General features: G+C 29.7%; 1 protein-coding gene across 1 annotated transcript in view; it reads right to left on the bottom strand.

The window, feature by feature from the left end:
* The window catches only part of LOC136971322 (BAR/IMD domain-containing adapter protein 2-like), a 64108-nt gene that overhangs the window by 16954 nt on the left and 31081 nt on the right, over positions 1–16073 (bottom strand).

A 16073-nucleotide genomic window follows, 5' to 3' on the forward strand; every position in this document is an offset into this window, starting at 1 on the left:
ATAAATTCACAACAGTCGAAATTATAAACTGATTCGTTAATTTCAAAAACAAACAATAGAAGAATCAGCTCTATCATCGTCAACTCATGATGACCCCAAGCTTCTTCACGCATATCATTCTTATCTTTTGTAAGCATATGTTTATATTAATCCAAAATACATAAATTATATCACGGGTAGGCATAAACTCGTATTACACTAACAAAGGAGTTATTTTTTAAAGTTACTCGACAATTAATCGAGTTAATTATCCGCGTAAGTGATATTACTGACTACGAGAAGCAACAGTTACTAAAGATAACTTTCCCATTATACCAACCTTCCAATCATATATTACTGGATACAAACAATAGTAAGCTATATAAGTGTCATTAACACGTCCTTTCCTGTCAATGATAATGCAGGAAGATAACAATATCGATAGTGATAACATTGAATAAACTGTTGAATCTTGAATGCACATGGATAAACTAAACATCGTTTGAAACCAATGTCAATCTTGTGTTGGCATTATCAGCCAGCACTTAACAGCTGTTTACGGAAAATTCAGAAGTGTGTTTAAACACCTTGAACACGCAATAACTTCTGAATTTTGAACAGAGTATGCAGTATTTTTCTTTGCAAATATTTTTGAAGTTGAAACAGTTCAGTCCAAAAAATTAATTGTATTGATATTTTATTGTTTTCAATGTATTATGTATCACTTTCCTGGTGTTTGTTTTTCACAATTGTCACGAAAGAGAAGACAAGGAAATACGTTTATTATAAATGAAGTATATTTTTTATTGGTTTCAATCTGAAATCTGATTGAAACCAGTGAAAAATATACCGTAACATCTTCAACACGAAAACACACATCATCTTCAAGTAGAATTTTACCAAATCGAAAAAAAGGTCAAATGAAAGATAGACCTATATTACGAAGAAAGTTGGAATGATAATTCAAATTTACAAGTAAATTTATATAAAAACCAAAGAAAGCAATAATATTCCATTATTTTACAATGTATAGAAGTAAATTACAATTGGTATACCAGATTTTAATTCTTGTAGACAGACTAGAAAATGCATCGAGGCAAATTTAAAATATTCTTAGCATTTGTCGTCACGAATAAATTAATTCAAATGGTCTTATAAAGTACCGTATAGATAATGAGAAGATCCGATCCGATTAACAACAAGCTAGAACAGGAAATGAGAAAAATAAAGAAGAATCGTTAATAGTTTCTCACAAATGTAAAAATATATTATTTATGCATTTATCGTTAAAGACAACTTTGGTAAAAACTAAGGAATTAGACGTCTTCCGTTTCCATGTTTCCAAGTCGGCATATGAAATCAGAGCTAATGAACGATGCACCATTAGATTCAATGCTATTCACTCGACCAAATGTACGAATGAAGGAAGTAACGCCTGGCCAAACAGTTTGTAAAATCAAAATAATACTTCCTGAGTTTAATGACCATGTGCTTCGTATAAGTGTCGAGAGCTTAGTTTTCGCAAATGACAATGGAATCGTAACTCTGATATCCCACACAACTTTCGATTATAACTCTTATATATGGTTTTTTTTTTCCTTTTTCTTTTAAGGTGTCTAAGTAAATTATGATTAAGTCAACGGAGCGAGCGGAAGAATGGTATAGCTATTATTCCAATAAGTTTTACCAGGTTATGTTTAGAAGCATACAAGAGAAAAACAAAGCACGCTGACCTTAAGATCTTTTACAGAAGTGTGAGTTTACTTAAAATTCAGGTTCAGTAAAAGCACTAAATATAACGAGTCTTTCACACCTATGCAGTCCGAGGAGGGTTACGGCTGGATTTATCTTTATTTTGGATCTAAATTTGAAAACAAAATGTTAAAAATCCCTGCGATGACGGATTTTGAAGAGGAAGAGAGCTTCAAAATAAAGATCGGACTACGTTATGAAATTCCTAGGAATGAAAGGTAAAATTATGAAGAGACTTTATTCTAATTTAGTGTTTCCCCTGAGTTTGTGAATTTTAAATGTCGTCATCCAGGAGTTTTAAATAAAGAGTTTATGAAATGTTAGAGTAGATCGAATAAACTCATGACGATATTAATCGTTTCCAGTTATCTTAACAATTTTGAAAAGAAGCCATAGAAAATATGAAGAAACTAGCATATGAAAATGTAAAAATGCAAGAGTTCATAGGTCTAAAACCTAAAAAATAAATAGTCGATTTGATAATATGCATCATTAATAATAAAATCACATGTTTATATGACTAAATTGATATGAATTTTCAATTATGATTTATCAAATGGCATTTATTGATGACGATCTCGAATAATGAACATACGAGAAATTCAATTATGCGGCTCACTTGACGACAATCTTCGGGAACGTAAAAGCAAGGGTTTATTATATATAAAGCATCACTATAGTGAATCCATCAGTTATCGAAAATTATTATAAAGAGGTATGAAAAACAGCGAAACTACCTACAAGTTAATGGTTTCACTGTTTTGCTGTTCTAGCGATTTTTTTTTTTTTTTTTTTTTTTTTTAACTTTCCTCTCCGTGGGCGCTAAGAGGGTCTCTTTTAGCAAGCCCATTATGGGTTCGGCCAGGCACACAATGTGGCAGCCGGGTGGTGAGGGACGGGGCCCGACATATTTGGACGGACCATCTCCCGAAAAATTCCTGGGGATTTTTCGACCTGTCTGGATTCGATCACGGATCCCCCAGAACAGTAGTTCTGCCACCTTAACCGCTAGTTCTAGAGATCCAATCTAGGGCACTTGTCTAACGTAAAGGTCGGAAAACTCCCGTGGCTAGTCCGTTGGCGAGGTGCGAACTCACGACCAACTATCAACGTACGGTGGTTTTATCCACTCGGCCACTGGTGGGAATCTTTTATATTTCATATACCTAATTGTAACATCCGGAAAATTGATAGGGAAAAACTATACATCTAGCTTATTTAAAGAGAATAAATAGTTTTAAATATTTAGCTGTTTATATACTGTTTAGATATAAATCATAATTTTAAAAAATGGGATTAAAAAATGGCTGCTCTAATTGGAGATAAGAGATAAGAATGTGCTTTGAATAGTGTGTGGAGGACATTTTAATGAACAGCGAAATAGATTTCAAGTGCTTTTTAATGACTATTTTTTAAAAATAGTCATTAAATTTTAAAAAAGGGTTTCTAATTTGGTGAATTATTGGGATATTAAATAATTATATGCCTCTGGTTTTAGGTTTCTGCAAAAAAATTGAGAGGTCGATAGAGCGCAATTTTTTTTTTTTTTTTTTTGCACAAATGAAATACGTGAGAATGTTTTTTTATTCATAGATCGCGGTCTTAGATTTCTTTTTTGTTAAAGAAATAAGAATTTATAGGGTAGGAACTAAGTGCCCCTAAGTTTTCTCCGGGACCGGAAAAAATCCCCAACTCCCCCTCTCGACGGCCTTGATTAGGATTGAACTCTCTTAATTAATCGAGATGTCACCAAATTTGATAAGTATTCTATTCGAGGGACGGAGATCACGAAAAAATTTATTCTTAAAACCGCCAATGGGAAAAACATTCATTGTCTGTATAACACCATACAGACAAACCTGGAAGTAAGAATGACTTTTGTGCACTGAATTTATAGCAATGGCACGTTGAAATATTACATTAGTTACAGTTACTGACGTATAAGAGGAATCGATTCCAGAACATGAAAAACTGTTGAATGACTGTTTTATTATTAAGAACTGACAGTATAAGAACTCAATCATATTTTAATTAAAGACTGGAGTCCTATCACCATTCTCTTTTGTAGAATAAAGTATTTTCTAATTTTTAAAGCTATAACTTCCCGTTTTAAAAAATATTTATGAAAACTGCTCCGAAATCTAAGTTTAATTGGACCGAGTGCCAATAAAATGGGGCAACAAACTATGAATGATTCATAAAGTATACACAAAGTGACGTGACGTAGCATCAAATGATATCATTTACAGTGCAATGCTAATATCGTAAAGTCTGATTAGAGCAAAATACAAATAAGTACACACTCATTTTTATAAATGTATTATATCTTGACAGGCCGATTAGATAAATATCTATTTTAAATTAAATACGCCATTTAAAAATATATATACTGTATATACATGTGTGTGTGTGTACTGTTGAACTGACAATAAATGTAAATAAAACTTCCTAAATTTGTGAGGAATCGTAATAAAATTGTCAGTGGAATTTAAATATGAAGGAAATATGTTAATGGAATTTTAATTTGATTGCTGCATCATTCTGAATAAATTTCTATTTTATTGAAGATGAGAATGAAATATAAGACAAACTAATTACGAGAGGAATATAGAGGATGATAATTTTAATAAATTTAATGAAAAACACCTTTTATTGGTCAATACTGGTCATATTTTCGAGATTATAGGTGAGTGATGGTAGGGGTGAGGACAACTCCACCATATACATCACTGCAATGCATTACACACACACACACACAAGATAAATTTTACATATGTTTATGCATATCGGGTGTCAAGTTGGAGGATGAGGAATACCTCAAATCATCATCAGAATACATTACCATCGAATTTTGTGTCCTCAAAGTTTCTGCCTGTATCTTAATTGTGGATGAAATTTGAGTTGCAAGATTTGAGACATGATACAAAGTTAAATGTTAAAAGCCTTTAATAATAAAAACGAGCAATTATTTATTGTGTTAACTCCGTTCTCGAGATTAAGGAAAAACAGACAGACAACGGACGACAGTGGGAATTTATACGTCTACATTTTTTTTCAAATTGCACCCCAATAATGAAGGAAATAGCTCAAATACACGATATCGTTATATGTATTTAAAATTCAGAACTCCTTAAATAATTAAATATCTATATTATTATAGCTCATTTTTATTTTCATTTTAGTCAAAATTTATCTTATTACTTTTATTAATTAATATTAATTCATACATAACATGCATTGCATGCTAACTAATAATGGTGGTGATACGCTAGTGACCGTAACATTAAACATCTTCAAAGCACCAAAAATATCGTCTAACACAAATATTTCCACTATTTTTATACTGACAATAAATCTATAGTTTAACTTATTAATTAATAGCAGTCTTAGGTATTTTTATTGTGAGAAAAATAAAAATTTATACGGTAGGAACTATTAAGTCCCCTAAATTTTCTCTGGATTCGGAGAAAAATCTCTAGCTTCTCTCGATTAGGACCGAGCTCTCTTAAATAATCGAGATGTCACCAAATTTGATAGGTTTTCTATTCGAGGGATGAAGGCCACGAGAAAAAATCCTTAGTTCTAAAATCCGCCAACAAAGGGAAACATAATTCATTTGTCTGTATCAATGCAGTGAAGATAAATCTGAGAGATGAATTTTTGTGCATTACATTTACAGCAATGGCACATCGATTTAAGCATTACGACAGTTACAGTTACTGATGTGTAAGAGGAATTGTTTTCACAATATGAAAAACTAAGTTACTCGCGACTGATTTATTATTGTCTACATTTTTGAACCTATTTGCAAGTTCTTTCTTTCGGAAAGTCACTCTTAACCAACAATCATTTCGGGCTTATTATCTGCCCCCTCCAATCTCTTATTTTATTGATTTCAATAAAATAAAAGACTGAAAGGGGCAGATAGTAAGCCCGAAATGCACATCCCGAATTAAACAAATGTCTGTTGGTTGAGTGAGACTTCCTAAAAGAAAGGGCTTATAAACAGTTTCAAAAACTTAAGATTAGAAAAGGGAATCCGTGAAAAGAAAACTAATTTGTTGTTGTTTGTATCTTACGCGTTTCTCTTTGTATAGCGCTTAATTTCCCCATCGGCAGATTTTGAAACTAATCTTTTTTCATTGAATAATTTTCTTCCGTGTCTTGAGTACGTACAGTACACAGCAAATTTGGTGTCACCGGGTTGCTGGATTGGTCTCCAGAAAGCCACGAATAAGGAACGTTTAATTATTAACGTTTAATATATACAGGGTGCTATATTAAATATATAGCACCCTGTATATATTGACTAAAATTGTTCGTATTATAAGCAATCAGTTTTATGAGATTATCCCAATTCCGCGATAGAGTATAGAATATTTATGTTTATTAATGATTACAAAAGAAGCATAATATTTTACAAGACTATTTTTCACGCCCTTTTTCCGTTATATTAATAGTATGGATGCATTTAACTATGCATAGCACGACATAAATTATATTGAATTAAACCAAATAGGGTCTAAGTATCTTCAAACAGATTATGCAATTAAACGAATATTTTATTAAAATACTTGCAGAATAATTTCTGCTAACGAATTCTTGCACTCAATTAATTTGTATAATTATTAATATATATTCGGAATTTAAGAGTTAGAATTTCATTCTTATCATAGTTTAAATATCATTTTGAATTATGACATCAGTTTGGTGGCATCAACGTTTAATGTTTCGCACTTAACCGATTTGTTTTCTCTTTAAACACCCTGGAAAGAAAGAGAGAATGTGTTTTTCTACAAGCTTTCAACGTACGGGTCATTACTTGAACATGTCTCTTCACTAATTTAGTGTCACCATGACAACACTGCAGCTGGACGATGTCGATAAAGTTGACTTGTTAGACAACCAGTATGTTCGCTTAGTAATTGTATAGATTTTGAACGACACCCAAGACGATTCACAAAATGTATTCAACTCACAACATTGCTTAGATATCGGCAATGACTTTGTGTTGTAAACGACTTGTATTCAGCAGCTATGTAATAATTTCCATAATACGTTATCATTTGAATTTTTTTTTAATTTGAATATTAAAACTTTCGAAAATGAAACTTGAAGCGTAATTGCAAACATCCTCTGTAAATAGACTAAATATAATACAAATAATTCGACTTGTTTATCTTTACAGATTTTCATTAATTTTTGGAGAATACGGTAATTTTTAGCTAATTTAACCATGTTTTCAAATTAAATTCTTTTAAACCTTAATTTAAAATTAAACAAAATTTTAAATATAAAATCTATTATTTTTTAATCGAAATTTAGAAAATTCAAATAATTTTTAAGCTTTAAAACTAACTTAGGCTTTCAGTTTTTATAGAATATTTTTAAAAATCCAGCAACGAGTTGCTTAACTTTCCCAGCAACATTTGGTGGTGTAATCTGTTATAAAAAGTTTTTTAAATAAAATATCATATTTTAAACTATTATAAAATGGCAAAAAGCTTAATTTTGAAGCAGGGATGAGTTTTATAAAAAAATAAAAAAATCGTAAATGCAAATAACGAGTAAAATCGTCATTAAGTCCGACCCTACTCGAGATATACACGAGCCCGTTTATCTCCGCACTCTCTCGACCTTTAACCAAAATTTAATAGCATCGATCCCCCTAATAAACAAACCTCTCTGCGAAATTTCAGAAATTTACGCTAAAAAGCATAGGAGTTATTAAGCTTCAAACAGGGTGAACAAAATCGTGCCCCCACACACACTAACATCCATACATACAGAAATTATCTCCAATTTTTTTTTTTCTTTTGCATTTCTCGAAGTCCAAAAAATGTTAAAAAATCTGGAGGGATCATTTTTTTGCCGGACCGCCATACTTTTCCTCTGTTATAACAGCCAGGAAAGTAATTTTGTTTAACTTTTTAAAAATTAAAAATGTTTTAATTAGAATAATGAATTAATTTATCTAATTATATTCCAAAATATCGATAATAAGTTACAATTTACACATCGACAGTATAACTTAATTAGTAATTTTTCTATTATTTAGAAACTCGATAATCCGTGTAAACGGAATGTGATCGGATTAGTAAAATTCTTTCGTATGATATTAATTAAAATAAAATTACTTAAAATCTACTAAGTATAGATATACAAAGAAAATATCTAATGAATTAGGAGAATAGATATTGAAATTCAATTAAAGAGTAATTAGGGATCAACTTAAGGATAAATTAACTAGAATCTGTCGTCATTGTGATGAACAGAAGTTTTAAATTTCGATCAGCAAAATTTTCGAGCACGTACAGTACATTCCCTATTACATACGATAGTCATGTAATTACACTCGACACTGCTTGTCTTAAAGTAAAATATCCATCATATTACTACAAATTAATATCAAAGTATCTTAACTTACGAAAATTCTTTTTTGTATTTACTATTTTTGAGATAAACGATAATAAATCGTAAATATCGCAGTTACTTTCATCTGTTCGAGCCTTATTCCATGATAAAGTGATGGCGATTATTTAGTAATTAGATATTGCTGCATGAATCACAATCTACATCACTTGAATAAAATATATTTACTTCAGGAACCAACTCGTTTCCTCTGATGTTCACTTTAAAAGTGAAGAAGTATTGTTTTCGTGTTCTTGATCTTAGGAACGTATCCAGGGTGGTGCTTATGATACTGCAGCACGCCTTGATACCAAAGCAATCAATTTTGTTACTATGAAATAAAAATATCGCATATCACGATATTTTTCAATTAAATAAGCATGGCTTCAATTAAGTAAGATTAGGCAAGTAATTCTAAGGTAATTGAGTAATATTCTCCCACAAACGAGAAGGAGCAAGTTCTTCGGTTCCCGAATATGCCATATCAACCATTGATTTTGAGAATCTAAGCATGTTGGGTGACGTATCCTGAATTTTGAGACTATGGCAGTTCCTTAACTGCCAAAGTCTCAATCCTAAATACGCCACTGATTGATCGTTATCATCACTTGTTTTTGAGATATTCTGGACACAAACTGATTAACTTTTATCAGAAGAGAGATTAAAAAAGTTTGAGTTATATTATTTAAAGACAAAACTTAAAAACGAAGATTCAAATAGTAAGTGTATTATTCATATTTTCACTAGATGGATCTATCTGGTACTGTACATCAAATCTTAGATGGACTCGGTGTAGACACCAGAAGAAAATTGAAGATAATAGAATTCTACTGATAAAACAGGAAAGAGAATAATGGACAATAGATCTCGCGAACGAACTTAATTCACTCACAAGTTCTAATTTCCTTTTTTACATGATTTCCAAAATGAAAGCCAAGAAAAATTATTTAATAAGCCTTTCTACAATAAAAATACTTCTAAAATTAAGTCTTATAAACTGATGGAATTTAAAGCATTCGAAATAATGTATGCCTCTATCTTAAATTTAATCATTTCTACTGCTTTATTAAAACATCAACAAAGATATCAACATATTAATAAGGGCACACAATAGCCAAATTAAATAGCAAAACAGTTTAAAATAAATTTCGATATGTACGAAAATTTGCAAAAAGAAAAAAAAATCTAAAATCTAGAATTCTTGTCGCAGAGAGTTTTTGAGTGTCGTGGACGTGCAGAAAAAAACACGAAGAAATAATTTGTGCAACGAAACCTCGTAAATTTTTTCTAAATTTGAGAAGTCTCTTAATCCTATAATTAGCAAATTAAGAGTTAGAAGTTAATTTAAACTAAATTTCTTTCCTTGAGAGATATTTGAAAATTTATCTTTGTTCATTACTTTAAGAGTTAGCGTAGCAATTATGTTCCAACGAGACTCTTGACTTTTCTACACTGAATCATTTAATGCTTATAACACATTAATCCAAAAATATTGTCGCTTATAATTAAAGCGAAGTAAGCTTACTTCTATAGAGGTAACGTATATTACTTTCCCAGCTGTTATATATAATAGTGGAAAAGTATGGCGATCGGTCAAAAAAGTAACCCCCCTCCCAAGATTTTTACATTTTTGGACTCGGGAGAATTTGAAACGTCGAGAAATGCAAAAGTTAGAGGTGTTTTCTTTTCTTTGTGTTTGTGTGATTTTGTACACTCACTTTTAAGCTTAATAACTTCTACCTTTTGTCGAAAATTTCTGAAATTTTGCAAGGAAATTTGTGTATTAGGGGCGTTGATGCTATTAAATTTTGGTGGTTAAAGGTCGAGGTGGTGAGGAGATAGACGAGATCATGTGTCGCACCTCGAGTGGAATCGGACTTAAGATTTTCCTCGTTATTAGTACATTATTGTTTTTAAACTCGTCTCTACCCTCAAAATTAAGATTTTTGCCATTTTTAAATAATTAATAATATAATTGTTTTTTAAAAATTTTATAAAAGATGGCGCCAAAGACAATTTTAACATTTTTGCCGGGAAAGTTAAGCAACTCGTTGCTGGATTTTATTTCTTATGGTAGCTTATGGTGTTATCTTCAGACGTATCTAGTATAAAATGAATTAATATTTTCTAAATATATTGTGTTGATTTAAAAAAAAGGCAGTTTTGATGTGTAAATTCCATAGACGTTGTCAATAAGAGAAGTATTTTCATAAAATTGTGCTTACAATTTAAATAAAATTAAAATTCTAATTAAAAAAATAGTTACAAATATTATAATTTATAACTTAAATACTTGTGTAATTATTAGATGTGTTTAATTGAAAACATTTATCAAATATTTTATTTAAAACTAAGAAAATCCATTTATGAAACAAGATAAAAATCAAAAGCGAGAGGATGAATTCAAAGAAAATAATAAAAGGCAGAGAAAAGAATGTTACGATAAGATTTCCCAAGCTGTGAGAATAAGAGATAAGCCTAGGTTACTTTTATTTATAGAGGAAATTTGCAAACAAATAAAAATAGCGACTGCTGCACAGCGCCATTACACGCTTGCAGACACTGCATTTCAAAACAGAAAACAATAGAATTATTAAATATAGTAAAAAATTCAATTTTTATATTCAACTTCCTACAACGATCTGTCGAATGAGGGATTCTACATTTTTAATTCGTCCATTTAAAAGTTAATTTATTACAATCTTGATAACTTTTTATTAATGTTTTACGCGTGTAATTATGCGGCGCATACGAAAATGGAATACTGTGATTAAAAGAAAAACACACATAATAAAAAAAAATTCTCAGGAATGACACGAAAAATTCGCATTCGTAAAAATCGATACAAATAAGATATAATGTGAAGTTCCGTCGTAAAATTCATAAAAGAAAACACCATGAATTATGAAATAGTTTTTTAAAAATCAGTTTGTGTGTTAAAAACAAATATTTTAACAATCATTAGTTAACAGATGATTAAAAATTACTGAAATTTATCATCATTTCGTAATAAATGTTAATAATTTATTAAACATGTTAAAACTTATTCAATTTTAATAATTTGAAGTGTTATTGTACTGTACTTATGCTCTATTCTAAGTCAGAGTTGGCAAAAATATGATTGTAACATTAGAGCAGTATAAAGTATTGATATAAATTATACAAATATTAACGGCAAACAACAGTTTTTATAAAAATCTGCTATGCAATTTGCTGCAAATAAGGAAAAATAATTATAACAGAAACAATGAAAATTTGTGAAATTCATAATAGCAACAAGTAAAAATTTGAGAAATATAAATAAAGTTTCAAGAAATCTAGCAACGAGTTGCGTAACTTTCCCAATAAAAAGTTAAAATTGTGTGTAACGCCACTCGTTAATAAGATTTTAATTTAAAATCTTTTTATTATTAATTATTACAAAATGGCAAAAAGCTTAATTTCCAGGATAGAGACGAGTTTTATAATCTATCTATATATAGACATATTGTAAATGTTAATGAGAAAGGTGGACTTAAGATTTTTAATCTTAAGTCAACCCTATTGTATTAGGAACATCGAGATATGACATATGATCCCTCTATTTTCCCACCTCTCGACCTTTAACCACCAAAATTTAACAGCATCAATGTCCCTAATACACAATCCTGCCTACAAAGTTTAAGAAATTTTTGACAAATGGCACAGGTATTAAGCTTTAAAGTGATGAACAAAATCACGTCCCCCCCACACACAGAGAGAGAACCGTTATACATACAGAAAAAAAAATCCCAGAGTTTTTGCATTTATCGACGTTTCAAGGTTCCCCGAATCCAAAAATGTAATAATCTTGTATCATTTTTTGACCGATCGCCATACTTTCCTCTGTTATATAAAAGCCGAGTAAGTATAATAATTGCTTTAAAAAAAAGTTGTTTAGGAAATTGTCAACTTTCTTTTTGGATTATCAGCAGTATTTGTAATTAACATTGTAAGTTATTTAATGTTATTTTGAAGTGAAATTTGCAGGCTTGTATTATTATTATCTGCAGCAGTATCTATTTACCCTGTAAAACTAATATAGCCTGTTGGTTTTTCATTGTTATCTTCTTCGATACTAATATTTGCAAAGCTTCCATTATCCACTATTAAATTCTTATCTTTTGCAATTTTTTTAGAAGTGATGTATTGCAATTCCACTACCATTTTCTAATGTAGCATTATAGTAACTGCTCTTTAAATATTGTAATGACTAGTGTTTTACGTCATAATGTAACATTATCGATCATTCATTGCATGCCAAATCATTTAGTTATTACCAAGCGATCGACAATATTCTGCTTTTTACAGACATCTGTCACTTCAGATAAATGGTTTACAGTCAAACTGATGATACCAAAGTGCGCTCACAATAATGAAAATACGAAAAAATTCTAAAATTAAGTATTTTATAATCTCGGGATAGTCATAATCTACTATTTAGGATTATAAAATTAATGTTCAACAAATTAAGACAGAAATAATGAGATAAATTTCGGAAATATTAGAAGACGACCGTAGAAAATTACGGAATAAATTTACGTCACTACATTGTGTCTTCGAAAGAAAAGAAAAGATACGGAATAAATATTTTTGGTAGTAAATGTTGTGGACGGAATTTAAATTCTAAGGAATCTGCACATTCGACAAATAATTCTGGTCGGCTTAAAATAGTTTTGATAGACTCATTTCCGTATTAAAAGATAAAATTTAAGTTTGTACACGTTCATACATATACACTGGTTGTTTTTATTATAATAAAATATAATTATCCTGTTTCGTTCGATTAAATTGAATAATTAAATATCATTAATTCCACTATAGATGAGAAGACATTCATAAAACAAAAATATTTTCTATCATTTATATAGCATGATCAGAAAAGAAATTTTGTACTAAAAATGAAAGCTTAATTGAAATTCAAAAATTTTTAAATGCCAAAATAAATGTCTTGTTTCAGGTTTATTGTTTGATGCAAACGGTATCCAAAAATTTGGATTTGAAATTTTCTTGAAAAAAGTACACCAATTTCGTCAATTAACCAGGTATTTAATCACGTAATGAGGTCAGTGAAAGGAATGCAGGATAGGATCGAAGCCTCAAACTGAATTGGACACGAAAAATCACGAAAATCAGGATTGAATTCGAATTCCGCATCCTTTACAGAGAGGATCCGGGTTTGTCCTCTAGAAAAATACCTTATTCCGTGTGGCTACCCAATTTCAAGAATTCCAACAAAAGTGTGTTTGTTACTAGTCATAAATACGGGCTTTGGAACTAAGCTTGGAAAAATTGATTCTAAAATATTTTCTTCAATTTTCTGTGCTTTAACGTTCTTCGAGATGAAACGTGTAGTAAAGCAAATATTTTACAGTAAATCATTTTTGTAAAATCGAATTACTCGATAGTACTCAGTGATGCTTCCTACTAATACAAATATCAATCAATAATCTTTATTCGTAATAAGGAAACCTTGTTACAGGGAGGGTTTTTAAATCAGTAAATATTGACATAAAGCCAATAGCATTGGAATTAACAATTAAATAATTCAAAATTAATCATATCGAATAACAGTCATACAATTCATTAACAATTTGAGTAAAAAAAAAAAATTGTTAATTTTATACATATTCGTTTTTGATAAATTACTTAAAATAATTCTATAATTTAAATCATTATTTATAGAAATGATATCTAAAGTTTAAAAAAATTATCAAAAAAAAATTTCGAAGCAGTACAGTCTCTGAGTAGATGAAGAGCAGAGAAATCACTACAATTACACCAATAACAGTTTCTTGAAAAGTCAATAAATGTATTATTTATAATTAAAGAGAATTGATTAAGTCTCAGTTGAATTAAAGTACGTTTAATATTTAAAGCTGAGTTCGTAGCAATAATATTCGACTGTGTGGGAAAGTTTAAAATGTGCAGATACCAAGGGGGGTATGATGAATTAGATATAGCATTTCTGTCATTAGTTATCGAATGCGAAATACTGACTCCATCATTATAGTGTAAGCATTTTTCCAATTATCCATCGAATTATCAAATAGTATACTGGATACTCCGAATGATTGTAATACTTTGTTAAATTTATAGTACCGTGTTGATTTATTGACATTATCCTTTTCCATTTGAGTAGTCATAATATGATATAAGAATTTATTATCATAATCTTTGATACTAATCTAAATATCTGTTTACCACACTATTATAAATACAGATATATATTTAATACGCTTTGAAATTTAATGTTAAATATATATATTAAGTAACCTTAATCCCTTTACTTCGTTTATAATACTTTGTTCTATTGTAAAAGCTTCAAATGAAATTTCCAAAATTACTATGCAAATTTTATTTAATTATATTTACTTACATTAAAATGTCTAATAAGTTAAACCTTTAATTACATTTGAAAAAAAAAAAATACATTTTAAACATACTAAAGATTAAATTTAAAAATTGAAAACGATAAATTTTCATAACGACCGAGACAATTTCGTTAAAAGAATTTTTAAAAAGCATAAAAAGCATTTTTAAAAAATCCAGAAACGAGTTGCGTAACTTTCACGGCAATAAATTTAAAATTGCATGTGGCGTCAACTGTTACGAGATTTTATTTTATAATATTTTATATTAATAATTCTTATAAAACGACAAAAAGTTTTATATATACATATAAATTTGTAAATGCTTAGTAACAGTAAAATCCTCACTAAGTCCAACTCCACTCGAGATACGATACGTGATCCGCTAAACCTCCACCCTCGCGACCTTTAACCATCAAAATTTAATAGCATCAATCTCCTTAATACAAAAACTTCTCTGCATATTTCTAAAATTTTTGACAAAAGGCCCAGGAGTTATTAACCTTCAAAGCAGGTGCCCCCTATACAGAACCATATATAAAATATCTGGGATTTTTTGCAATTTTGCAAAAATAAAATAATCTTGGGGTGTCATTTTTTACCGATTGCCATGCTTCCTCTGTTATAACGGCCAGGAAAGTAAAATTAATATGTCCGCACATATGATGGTTTTATATTATTTCCTAAAAGACAATACAATCTGTACAAAGCTGAACAAAAAGCAGATAAGGTCAAGAGCAAAACGTTTCAATAATTTCCGTTTCCGGTACTAGCTACTATTTAAAATCAATACACGTCATTGCGTGAAAATAACGAATATTCGCATAAAAAGCACTTTCCAAAACCATTCGTCTGATATATTAAATTAAAGATATTATTCTGAGAAAATTTTTCTACACAGTTTACTCGTGCTTTATGACATTGCTTGAAAAAAGCAATATATATTCTTATAAAATTAAAACTTCTGTACAATAATCCCTATGCTAAACTTTATCAATCGATATTAGTGTTATTCGCAGACACATCACATTAAATTGTATCGTAAATTTATGCTTCTACATCCTAAAAAATTTCCATTTTTTTTTTATTTAACATAAATCACGTATATTTTGATATATGCTTCATTGTTCTTGTGCGGGTTGTTTTAAAGTGAAATCATCAATAATTCAATATTTTTATTCTCTCGCCGAATTGTTAAATAATAAATGCGCATTATCCGACGATTTTATTGAGAAAATGTCAGCTGTAGTTTTCAAAGTGACAGTGTATTTGTATCCGGTGTAAAGATTTAAGACATCTGTCATCATTCATAACTATTGTTTCCGTACCAAAAGTAATTACTTTGACTCTTATTCATTACAATGAAGTAAAAGAATTTATTTATAGTTATTTTACTATATATTTAGAATTATTATGTATCAGTTTTACGGGAAGAGTGAAAAAAATACCTGCAAACAATTCATCAAAAATAGTTCATCCAAAATAAACCGCTAGATACGGGCTGCAGCGATTTATTATTATTTTTTTTAAATCAAAAATGGT

This window comes from Centruroides vittatus, unplaced genomic scaffold, assembly GCF_030686945.1.
Source record: "Centruroides vittatus isolate TY-2023 unplaced genomic scaffold, ASM3068694v2 contig_2460, whole genome shotgun sequence".
Taxonomy (NCBI): Eukaryota; Metazoa; Arthropoda; class Arachnida; order Scorpiones; family Buthidae; genus Centruroides; species Centruroides vittatus.